This window comes from Pogona vitticeps, chromosome 10 (genome assembly GCF_051106095.1).
Source record: "Pogona vitticeps strain Pit_001003342236 chromosome 10, PviZW2.1, whole genome shotgun sequence".
Lineage (NCBI taxonomy): Eukaryota > Metazoa > Chordata > Lepidosauria > Squamata > Agamidae > Pogona > Pogona vitticeps.
The window spans coordinates 1,561,297-1,573,855 of record NC_135792.1 but is presented as its reverse complement, the minus strand read 5'-3'; positions in this window follow the sequence as shown (position 1 = coordinate 1,573,855).

Genomic DNA, 12,559 nt, shown 5'->3' with positions numbered 1-12,559 from the left:
GGACCGGCGGGGGGGGGGGAGAGGAACTGGCAGCGGCGGGGAAAGGCAGGGAGCCGGGGGGGGCTGGCCGAGGTGCCCAGAGACGCCCCCCTCCCCCCGGGTTTCTCCTGGAGAGGCTCCGCGGAGAGAAGCGAACACGTGGAAGAGGGGGGCAAGGCGGGGCGGGACCCTCTCCCGTCCACCCCCCACCGCCACCCCCACGGCAGAACCCCCCCCATTATGCACCTGCCTCTTTTCGACCACCCCCTCCCCTTCTTGGAAGCTCTCTTTTTTGGGGGGGGTTTGCTCTTCTCGATCCCCCCCCCGCTAGGGTCCCGGCGGCGTTGCTACCTTGAAGGCTTGCCCTTTGGGGGAGCAAAAAAGATGGGCCCCCTTGAGGTCCTTAATGCGAGTTGGAAAGCCTCCCCCCCCCCTCACGCTTGCCTCCCTGGGAGGGGAGCAAAAGGCCCTTTAGGAAGAAGGCTCAGCGGCACGGGCGCCTTTATCCGAGCAATGGGTCGAATCCGTTTTGTTTTAGTCCAGAGAAGAAGAGAAGTCGGGCCTAGAAGGGGGGTCTGTGTAGTTGCGCGTGGAATGGAACAAGGAGACGGGTGTGTGTGTGTCTCCCTCCCACCCATAATATTCGGGAGGGTCGCCCCACACAACTGCGTCGGTTCAGTGCCAAAAAAAAAGGTGGGGGAGGAGGGAGCGCTGTTTCACACAGGGCCTAATCCAGCGACGAGACACCTTGCCAGAAGAGGTGCTGATAGCCCCGGAGTTAAGAGGGCATTAAAGGGAGGGATTAAGAACTGGATGACTTCCAACAGGGTTGCCCCAGGCTGCTGCTGACGGGGGGGGGGGGGAACAGACGGAACACCCAGTTTCTGGAGAATCACTGATTCTTTATTGCTCAGGAGTAACAGTGGGAGGTTGTTATGTCCTTCCTTCTTTCCTCATTTTCTGGAAGCAGGGTTGGTTTCAACTTGGAGGGATCAGAGTGACCTGGGCGGAGGGGGGTTGACCTACGAGGCAGATCTCCAGGAGCAAATGATGGGATGGATGCATCCTGACTGAGCACCAGGGCAGAGATCAGAAACTGTTTCTAGGGGTCAGCCTAGATGCTGCCACATCTTCTCTTTTCTGTGCTCAAAAGTCTGGAAGGGCACTTTTGCGTAAAATATTCATGCTCTTGATTAATTTTTCAATAAACCGATTAATACAAATGCTCAGGCAACATAGAGTAACAATCATTATAGATGCATGTGTGTATATTTAGGAACTAAAGTAGGCCTGGAGAGAGCAGAGCAGAGGTTGGGGAAACAGGAGCACTTCAGACGTTGCTGGGCTCTAGTTCCCATCTGTCCTATACACAGCACTGCCAAGAGTTGAGGGCAAATGGGAGTTGTAGTCTGGCACTACCAGGCAGCACCGGTGGCGATCAGGAATGGAGAAGTACAGTGATTGGAAAGCAGTTAAGGGGTTGGTTTCACCTGGCGCCCCACCCCAGGAAGGCAATCTTTAAATTATGGGATCTCATCCCAGTGCCGTGGGTGGGTGGGGCCCAGAAACTGTCCTGTGGCTACATAGAAAATAAGCATTGAATCCAGGCCTTTTCGAGCAACCCAGTGCCCCTGGACAGAAAAAAGCAGAAAGCAGGGATTGCCCAGAGATGTTCGCTGGCTGTCATCCCGTCAGACCCCACGACAGCATGAATATCCATGCATGTTGCAAATGCCCTTTGCAAAATCAAAGGAGGATGCATGGGTGACCCCCTTCTCTGTACATATTAGAAGCGTGGGGTTGGAGGGGACGGGAGTGGTTTGGCTCTGCGGAATGAACACCGCCTTTTGAGGCTCCCTGATCCATTTACCTGCTAATGCCATTAACTGCAAGAGGTTGCTTTATTTAGCATAGGGACTGTTGCTTCCGTCATCCTGCAGAAGCAGGGAGGTTCCAGGTCCTCCCTCTTTGAACCATATATATGGAGTAGTGGACTCAGAGGGTCATTTCTGCTGATCCAACTGAATGGAACAAAAGAGAGAAGCCAGGAACAGAAATAGGGGTCCTCGTTCCCAGAAAGAGGGGAAAACTTCAGCAGGATTGCATTGGCTGGCTAAAGAACCGAATATATAAGAGCGCTCACCTTAGCCAGCCAATGCAATCCTGTTGAAGTTTTCCCCTCTTTCTGGGAACACAGACCCCTATTTCTGTTTCCGGCTTCTCTCTTTTGTTCCATTCAGTTGGATCAGCAGAAAAGATCCTCTGAGTCATTCCGTTTGCAAACCTCGGCAGGAAGGGAAGGGGTAGAGAGAAAGGGAGGCCCCCTTGGAGGCTGGCCATGGGAACTCCGGCTGGCAGGGCAGAGTGTGCCAACTGTCCATGCCTGTCCCAAACCCCAGGATTTGCCCCCCCCACAGGTGACTCGGGAGAGTTCTAGACTCAAAGGTAATCAATCCCCTTCTCCACAAGGTCTCAAGAGGTTGTCCTGTGATTGCACCTGGATCTCAGGCAGGCCCTGAGCTGAATCAGGAAGGATATCACAGGTGAAGATTAGAAAAAAAAACAGGGCACCCCTCAGACTCCTGGGTTAATACCCTTCCATGTCTGGACATCTCCAGTCTCATGTGATGTTGGAAGCTAAGCAGGGCTGGGTCTGGCTAGTGTTTGGATGGGAGACCAGGAGAGAACAGTACAGGGAGCTCTCGCTCCCCCCCCCCCCCCTGGCAGTAGTATAGAGTGCACCCAGAAGGTTTGATTTTAATCCCAGGTGTCTCCAGGTAAGGCTGGGAAGGAATCCCTGGCAACTCTGGAGAGCCACGGCTGCCAGTCAGAGTTGGCAGCACTGGCTTAAAGGGGTCTCACTCCGTCTAAGGCTTCTAGGTTTGGTCCCCTGTACCTCGGCCTGTCGTATGGAAAGAGGTGGGTCCAGGCGAGAGCGGCTTTGTCCAGAGGGAAAAGGCCACCTCTGCTCCCCTGAGGCCCCACTGCAACCGGTGCAGGCGGACCCAGGCAGCTCTCTCTTCCCCCTCCCACATGCAAGGGGGGGGCAGGGACTTGGCCCCCTTCCAGCTGATCTGGCCAGTCTTGCATGGATGAACGGAATGAGGAATGAACAATCCCCGTGGGCTGCCAGCAGCAATAGAGGATCAAGGCTGTTTGGCCTTCAAATGCCAACAGGATGGGATCACTCAGAATCGAACAACAGAATGAAAGGACCTCCGTTGGGGTGGGGGTGGGGTGATGATTACGCAAAACATCCTAAGTGCTCCCCCCCCCCCCGCCCCAACATCTGTTTGAGGCAACCAGCATCTTCTCTGGAAAAGGAATGGAAGGTTCAGGGCAGGAGTTAAGAATGGCGGGGGGGGGGGGAGCGGGGCGGGAGGGGAAGACAGCATATTTCCTGCCTGGAGCAGGACGGACACTCATACTGAACTCCCCCCCCCCCCCCGTGGGCAGGAAGCCACAGGAAATAGATGCATTCTGAGCTCCAGAGACACACCTTTGCACCCGGTTTCTCCCGTGGTAGCCGCTGTAGAGCTGCAACACGCACCCTGCTGCTTGGGGTGTGCTTCTCCAAATCCCAGCTGCACCACTCTCACTTCAATCACATCCGTCTGGATTGCACCATTTTCACGAATCCAGTCACGGAGGAGGAGAAAATGTCCCGCACGCAGCCAGGCGATGAACACAATTTTCTTTTAGAGCAGCCTTGGGAGTGCCATGCCTTCTCTCTCCCTCCCTCCTCTCTTTTAATGGGTCATCAAGTTGATTCCCACTTAAAGAAACCCTTTCCCGGGGGGGGGGCGTTCTTGGCATTGGGTCCTCGGAAGGGTTTCCCAGTCCCTGCTGGGGGTGGCGCTCTAGGGTCTGTATTGTTTGCCCAAAGGCCTTGCAGGTGGCAAGACGTGTAAGCCCTTCAACCACACATGCTGGGTGTGGGTGTGATCTTGGCTGGCCCCTCCTGCACCCGCTGTCAGGTCCTCCATCCTGCTGAGCTATGCTAGCTCTTGGCTGCTCTTTCCTGCCCCTTCCCAGAAATGTAAGGGGGGGAAAAATCTATTTGAAAAATTAGTAGACAATTGGCTTTCTTTCTTTCGGCTTATTGGTAGAACTGCTGTTTTCAGCTGTCCTTTCCTTTTGTAGGAAATCATTTTGGAGCGGCTGCGTGGAGTTGGCGAGTCTTTTGCAAGTCGGAGAGGATGATGTTGGGAAATGGTTCTGCAGCAGCAGAAAAGAGAGTTTATTACTGTATGTAGCTATATCTATAAGTCTATGTACTCTCCATATATCTATAGGCAACAGGAAGAAGCATATTTCCTCATTTCCTATTGCATTGTAATAGGATAGGTTTTGCTGTATAAGCTGTTTGATAGGCTGAAACTGCTGAAAGTAGGCGTTCTTATAGGCAATAAATCACTCTGACAGTGGCTGGAGAGAGCTGAGCTGATAAAGCTGAGGGAGAAACCGAAAGAGAAAATAGAAGAACACTGCAGAGAGAAGCTGTGAGGCAGTTCAGTTTTCTCCCCAGCTAACAGAAAGAACAGTCTCTCCCCAGCAAACTGAAAGAGCTAAACAAAGCGAAGTCTTCTGTCTTTGGGAGTCATTTATTTTTCAGCACACATTTTCTTCGAGCCGGCCTCGCAATAAGTGGTGCTCCCGTGTGATCGAACATAAGAAAAGGGCCATCAATCTTCAGTTACGACCACAGAACGACAGTACTTGTGTTCTGCCCTATCACCTCGCTCTGCACGAGCTCGGCGCGCTAAACATCCTTTTAAAGGATCCCAAAGGGTGAGTAGGTTGGTCAAATTCAGATACATACAATGGGCTCAGGATTATCCCAAGACCAAAAGGCTTTCGTAGATGAACTGTTCTTTCTAATTACAAGCCATGGCCACCCAGCCACAAAGAAAGAGCTGGAAGACTTAGTTTTGGCCATATATTCATGTTGTCCATGGGTCCCTGAGAGTGGCACCCTTGACTTAGAACAATGGATGAAGATTGGGAGCACATTTCAAAACGACCCAAAAATTACTTCACGCATTCTTTTTAGTTGGTGCAAAGTGAGGGCTTCTCTTAAGTATCTTTCCCCAAGGAACATCCTTTTCAATCAACAAATGGAATGTGGGGCCATGTCCATGTACCCTCCTTTGCCACAGATACTACCTCCAGCACCTAGTGCATCCCTATTGCCTTCTGCACCTCCATTGCCTTCTCAGTATGATTCCTACCACAGTAGGAAGAAGCCTCCTGATAGACTGGACAATGATGACTTTAGCACTCCTGACCTATTTCTACAAAATGACCACAATGCACCTTTAAGAACAACCCCTGTGGTAACCCCGATTGCAGCTTCTCTGTCCGCTGCGCTAATTGACTCTGGGGATACAGCACACCCAATGATTTCTGCATTTCCCATCATCCGGGGGACCCCTGCTGTCGCTGCAATTCCTGCTGCGGGCGGGAATGCTGCGATCCCTGGTGCAGCCGCGGTCCCGGACCGATATGAACCCATCCCAATGAAACTGATCAAGGACTTGTTGCAGGCTGTTAAAGAATATGGCCCTCATGCACCCTACACCAAAGCCTTACTGGAAAATTTGTCAGAACAGAAGCTGACACCTAATGATTGGAAACTGGTTGTTCGTTCATTATTGCCTCCAGCTCAGTCGCTGTTAATTTTGGATGAAATGCGACACTTGGCAACGGAGCAAGCTGAACAAAATGCCCAGTCAAACCAAGCAGTCATAAACAGGGTTACCAGGGATCAACTTATTGGTGATGGGCAGTTTCAAACAACAGCCCAACAACTTGGCCTTTCAGACCTTGCCATTGAACAGCTTGCCAAAATTATGAAAAAAGCATGGGCCAAGTTGCCAGTGTCTACTGAGGGGCCATCACCTGGGTTTACAACCATTCGACAAGGCCCTACAGAATCATTCTCTGACTTTGTTAGTCGCCTGATTACAGCAATAGAAAGGCAAATTGATAACCATAAGGCACGTTCTATGCTTCAAAAACAGCTGGCCTTTGAAAATGCTAATGATGACTGCAGAAAGGCACTGACTCCCATTTATAGCAACCCAGAAACCACTATTCAGGATATGTTAAGAGTCTGTCAAAATGTGGGCTCTATTTCTTATAAGGCAGCTATGTATGCTACAGCACAACAAGCCATTCAATCAAACCCAGCACAAGGTAAACGGTGTTTTTCCTGTGGGAAAGAGGGGCATTTTAAAAACCAGTGTCGTTCCACGCCAAAACACGTCAATAGACCCTCTTCGAAGTGTCCCATTTGTCAGAAAGGCTATCATTGGGCTAGCCAATGCCGCTCTCGCCCTGAGAATCAACAACAGAATAATCATGCCAGTGACCAGTTTTACCACATGGATCAGGGAAACGCCGAGATGGGCCAGCCCCAGGCCCAGGCAAAGAATTAGGGGCGCAGCAGCCAGATAGTTCTTCAAAACTGGAGGACACTGAACGCTTAGATTATATCCCACCACTTGCTAAGGACTGGCTAGAGATATGCAATCATAAAGAAGCAGCCAATTGGGGTTGGGCTATAGATGCTGAGCAGGCAGTTGAACAAAGAGGCATCATAGTCAAAGTAGCTGAGTCTGTCTTTCTGAATCTTCCAGGGCTACCATCGCCAGTCCCGGTTAGTATTCCTGTATCCATTCCACAGGGATTCATGGGACTTTTATTGCCATTTGCCCCTAACCCTAATTTGGACATCGTCCCTGGGATGTTTTTTCCCTCTGACTTCAGTACATTCATGATTCATGTCCGGTCCAACATTCCCCTGCACCTACCTGCTGGAATGGGAATTGGTAAATTGTTTCTGCTTCCAGATGTATCTAATGGACAGTCTGCTTCCCCCAACAAAGTGCCTGAAAATTTGCTTATGGCTACTATTGCTTTATCAGATCAGAGGCCGATGTTAACTATTACTATGGCAGGCAAAGCCATTCGTGGCTTGCTGGATTCTGGCGCTGATGTGACGGTCATAGCGACACAGGACTGGCCAGGGTCTTTGCCCTTGCAGCAGGCAGCCGCAGTATATGGAGTAGGTGGATTTACTGCGGCACAGCAAAGTGCCCATAATATCATGTTTCAATCAGAGGATAAAGTTATACAACTGAAGCCATTGGTCATGGACATTCCTCTAACACTATGGGGCAGAGATCTGTTGTCCCAGTTGGGAGCTGTCATACATACAAATTTATCCTAAGGGCCTCCCCGTGTGCGCCACTACATGCTCTTCCTATTAAATGGACAGATTTGACACCAGTTTGGGTTGAGCAGTGGCCTATGCCACTTCAGAAGCTCCAGGCGGTGGAGGCCTTGATAGAGGAGCAACTTACCCTTGGGCATATTAGACCTAGTGTCAGTGCTTGGAACACGCCTGTATTTGTCATTAAAAAGAAATCAGGAAAATGGAGATTGCTTCAAGACCTTAGAAAAGTCAATGAACGTATGCAGGTAATGGGTCCCCTTCAATGTGGAATGCCTAATCCAAACTTGCTACCTCAGGATCATGACCTGCGAGTCATTGACTTGAAGGACTGTTTTTTCTCCATCCCTTTGCACCCACAAGATTGTGAAAAATTTGCCTTCACTGTGCCTGTCTATAATAACTCTCAACCAACCCACCGTTTTGAATGGGTCTGTCTCCCCCAAGGAATGTGCAACAGCCCCTCCTTGTGTCAGGTTTTTGTAGCTGCAGCACTTGAACCATTTAGAAAAAAGTATCCTCAATTGACTGTTTACCATTACATGGATGACATTTTGATAGCTGGTAAATGTATTACCTCTTCTCACATGGACTTCCTTGCCTCTCAACTTACTGCATATGGTCTTTGCATATCCCCTGAGAAGGTACAGACTGTTCCACCATACCAATATTTGGGACATAAACTTTCACAACAAGCATCTATACCAAAGCTTCCTCAACTGAAGATTCCATCTACTCTGACCTTAGTCCAATTACAAAGCCTACTAGGAAATATTAATTGGGCTAGACCTTTCCTGGCTCTTACCACAAAAGAACTTTCTCCATTATTCGACGCTCTCTCTGGTCACACATCGCCGGCGGATGTCATTCCTATCACGGAGCCAATGAAGCAAGCGTTTCAACTTGTTTCTCACCGCCTTAAACTTCAAGCCGTTGATCGACTACCTCCAGACTCTTCTCGTCTTTCATGTGCTATTTTATCTACTCCTTCACTCCCTACAGCCATCCTGTATGCTCCTGTCACATCTGAAAGGATTGCCATAATTGAATGGTTGCATCTTCCTCACACACCTTCTCGCAAACTCTATCCATTTGTCACAGCTGTGGCAGACCTGTTTTCTAAGGCCCGTTCTCGTTGTGTTCAGTTGATTGGTTCTGATATTGACTGTGTTTATTTTCCTTTCAGGCAAGGGGATGCTGAACATCTTCTACAAAATTCAGTTGATTTTCAAATTGCATGCGCCGACTTTCTCGGCAAAATCATTCCTAATCCTCCAAAGGACAAACGTATAACTTTGCTGTCTCTTGTCCCCTATACTTTAACCACTTGCTTTGCAGATCATCCATTGCCTACAGCGACTACCGTGTTCACGGATGGCTCACCAAGCAAGGGCGTTGTCACCTGGCAGGACGAAAGTGGTAACTGGGTTCCTCAATTTACATCTTCTCATACTTCTGCTCAACGATCGGAACTTGCTGCTGTTATTCTTGCCTTTCAAATATTTGCTCACCAGGACTTTAACCTAATTGTGGACACTCAGTACGTATTTCGACTACTGTTGCATTTGCCTTTCTCCTATCTTGCTCCCTCGATGGACAAGGAACTGTATGACTTGTTTTCCACTTTGCAGTCTCTGCTTCAGTCACGCATCAATCAGTGTTTTGTTTTTCACATTCGCTCCCATTCTAATTTGCCTGGGTTCCTTGTCCAGGGAAATGCGGTGGCGGATTCATTTTTACATGACATCCCTGAGACCTTTCACCTTTTTGATGATCCTATTTCTTCGCATGGGATGTTTCATCAATCTGCTAAGACTCTTCATAAACAGTTTAATATTCCCATGGCTCAAGCTCGGGACATTGTCTCAGCCTGTTCATCCTGTACTACCTCTCCTTTGAATCTGCCTTTTGATGCTGTTAACCCCCGTGGAGAACATTCTAATGAGATTTGGCAAATGGACGTAACTCATACTCCATTGTTGTCCCCGTTCTCTAAGCTTCATCTCACTGTTGACACTTACTCAGGTTTTATTTGGGCGACACCAATGAAAGGAGAAACTACTAGACACGTCATCCAGCATTGTGTTCGCACGTTTGCTGTCATGGGCAGACCAGACTTGATCAAAACTGACAATGGGCCGGCTTATGTTTCAGATGCCTTTTCTCAATTTTGTAAACGATGGGGAATTAGGCTTAAACATGGGATTCCTTTCAACTCTACAGGTCAAGCAATTGTAGAGCGTGCTCATTTAACCTTTAAATCCCTTCTTCAGAAACAGACCTCTGGGAAGAATGTTCCTGTAGTTGACATCCCTATAGCTGTTGCTCATGTATTGTACACATTAAACTTTTTGCTGTTTCCTCACAATAGGAACCACACTCCTGTTGAGCTTCATTTTAGGTCCCAGGAGCAGCTGCCGCGACCCTTGGTGTCATATCGTCAGCCACCGGACCCTACCTGGAAGGGCCCGGCCGAGCTGATCACCTGGGGACGTGGATATGCTGCGATTGCTTTGGACAAAGGAGCTGTGTGGATTCCTGCACGATGTGTTCGACCATGGCGCACTGCGCTTCCAAAGGACATTGTGGACTCATAATGTGCTTAGTGTTATTATTGATCTTTTCCTGCAGTCAGAGTATTTCTTTAGGACCATGGCAGGACAATTATTATTTTAAAGAGATAAGTAAGGTGTCTGAAATTCTGAATTGGACTAACTGTTATATTTGTGCTCACATTCCTAGCAATGCTTTTTCTGATGGTTTATATATAGGCGTTCCAATGCAAGATTGGACGTCTAATGTTAGTATTCCTCGTCACACCCTTAATGTGTCCCACACTATACCTTTAGGTCTAGGAGCTAGTATTGCTGCATCTTGGTGTTTTCGTACAGGTAACCTTTCCTCCTCCAATGCCACTGTGAAGGTTGGTACGTTCCCTTCGTGCAACCGTACCTTCATGATTCAAGAATCACTGCTGTCTGGCTATGACTACATAGGCTGTAATTTAACTCTGCAAATTAATGGTACCGCTTCCTTGTTATCTTGCGGTGGTACAGTTACCACTGCTAAGAGTGGGAAGCTTGGTCTACTCTGGAAAACATTCCTTACATTTTGTATTCAACGTGCGTTTGATGATTCTATCCTAAGTTTATTCCTGCTTACTAGTGCGGAACTTGCACTGTGGGTTTCTTGGTTCCTGCTGTTACTAAACATGCTTCACTTGTTGTTTTGGGTCGTGTTCATAATCGGCGCAACCTCGACCTGAATTCCTTTCCTGTTGCTACCCGAGGGTTTATCACGCTATTTGCTCCTTTTATTGGCGCTACCTGGAATTATCGCAGTTTACTAAAGTTATCTAATTTCACTGAAGCCATGTTTAATGATACCATCCGTGCTTCAAAGCTTGTAAATTCAGAGCTCAGCGAGCTACATTCAGTTGCTTTGCAGAATCGCCAAGCTTTAGATGTCATGTTAGTGGACCTGGTTGCGTACCCTTGTTATGTATATCATTATTATAATTGTAATTTTAGTTATTTAATGTTGCGTTATTCAATGTTTGCCTGCTCTTGTATCTACACTGCTATCCTACTGTCGTTGAACCATCCCATCAGATTCTCTTAGCCCTAAGCGATTGTATCAGGCTAGATGACTATAATCCTTTGCTTAAAAAAACAACGGAGGGAATGTTGGGAAATGGTTCTGCAGCAGCAGAAAAGAGAGTTTATTACTGTATGTAGCTATATCTATAAGTCTATGTACTCTCCATATATCTATAGGCAACAGGAAGAAGCATATTTCCTCATTTCCTATTGCATTGTAATAGGATAGGTTTTGCTGTATAAGCTGTTTGATAGGCTGAAACTGCTGAAAGTAGGCGTTCTTATAGGCAATAAATCACTCTGACAGTGGCTGGAGAGAGCTGAGCTGATAAAGCTGAGGGAGAAACCGAAAGAGAAAATAGAAGAACACTGCAGAGAGAAGCTGTGAGGCAGTTCAGTTTTCTCCCCAGCTAACAGAAAGAACAGTCTCTCCCCAGCAAACTGAAAGAGCTAAACAAAGCGAAGTCTTCTGTCTTTGGGAGTCATTTATTTTTCAGCACACATTTTCTTCGAGCCGGCCTCGCAATAGGATGAAACCCTTCTTTAGCAAACAGAACAAAGCGAGGCCCTTGTGCTGGTTCTCCAGAACAAAACCAGACCTAAATCAGTACTGTGGGAAGGGCTCCATCAGGCCCAGATCAAGCCTCCATGCTCTAGAGTTCTTGGAAACCTCGATTGGTACAGTTGGTGTTTTTCTTTTTCTTTTAAAAGCACAAGAGGTGGATCTCAGAATTGATGCTGCCTCGGCTCCGGAGCAGAAGACCTGCTTTATCCCAGCAGCCATCCATCGTCAGGTGGCTTGTGAGACCTGCACCCCTCAAGGGGACTCGGTTCCTTCCGAAATATCAGCCTTGAGGCTGAGCTGAGCAGCAGCAGGGCTGCAATCAAGCCTGGCAGAATTTCTGGGACCTCCCACCGACTTTTAAGGTAGCACCTTAGGTGGCAAAAGAGTCCTTGGAGACCCTGGGATCTCCTGCCGCCACAGTGGATGAGCGACTGTTTCCATGTCTTGTGTTGGTTTGGAAGCTTCTTGTGCCGACAGCGCCCTCCTGCGGTTAACCTGGTAGCAGGCAACCCGTTGCCAACATCCTGTCTCAATTTTTTAAAAAAAGTCTTTGCAGATGATTGGGGAGAATGGTGAATCTCGACCAAAAAGGAATTTGGGTAATCCTTATCTTCTGGGGAGCTGGAGGGGCGCCTTCGTCCCCTACCCATTTTGGCCATCAAAGGGACATCAGTGAGAAGGCAGGGTTTTTAATGAGCTTCTGGGTTCAACAGAAGGTAGCCCTCCAGGCTAACCCTTCATCTGACTGTGTCCTAAGACCCAATGAATATTTAACATGCAGCTGATTTTTCATTCAACATTTCATTCTGTTTCTGTGTGTCTGACAAAGCTGGCATTAAAATATTATACATAGTTAATCTTCAAGGTGCCACCTGTTTTTGTTGTTTTGTTTCTTTTGGATTTTGCCTGCTATACATCTGAATAAATAAGCTACGATGAGCCAGGATCAAGGGGTTAAGTGGTGGGGTTGAGTGAGTGCCAGAACTGTTTGTCAGAAAACCACCTCTGGTTGTGAGAGGTCCAAACATGACAGGAGACACTTCACAGACCACAGCAACGACCAAGATCCTTGTGAGGCCACCAGAGGTTGCTCTTCCCTATCCCGGTTGCGCTACGATGCCCCGCACATTTGCCAAGAGGGGCCGGCTGTGTGGGCATAAAACAGATTCTTCTGCCTTG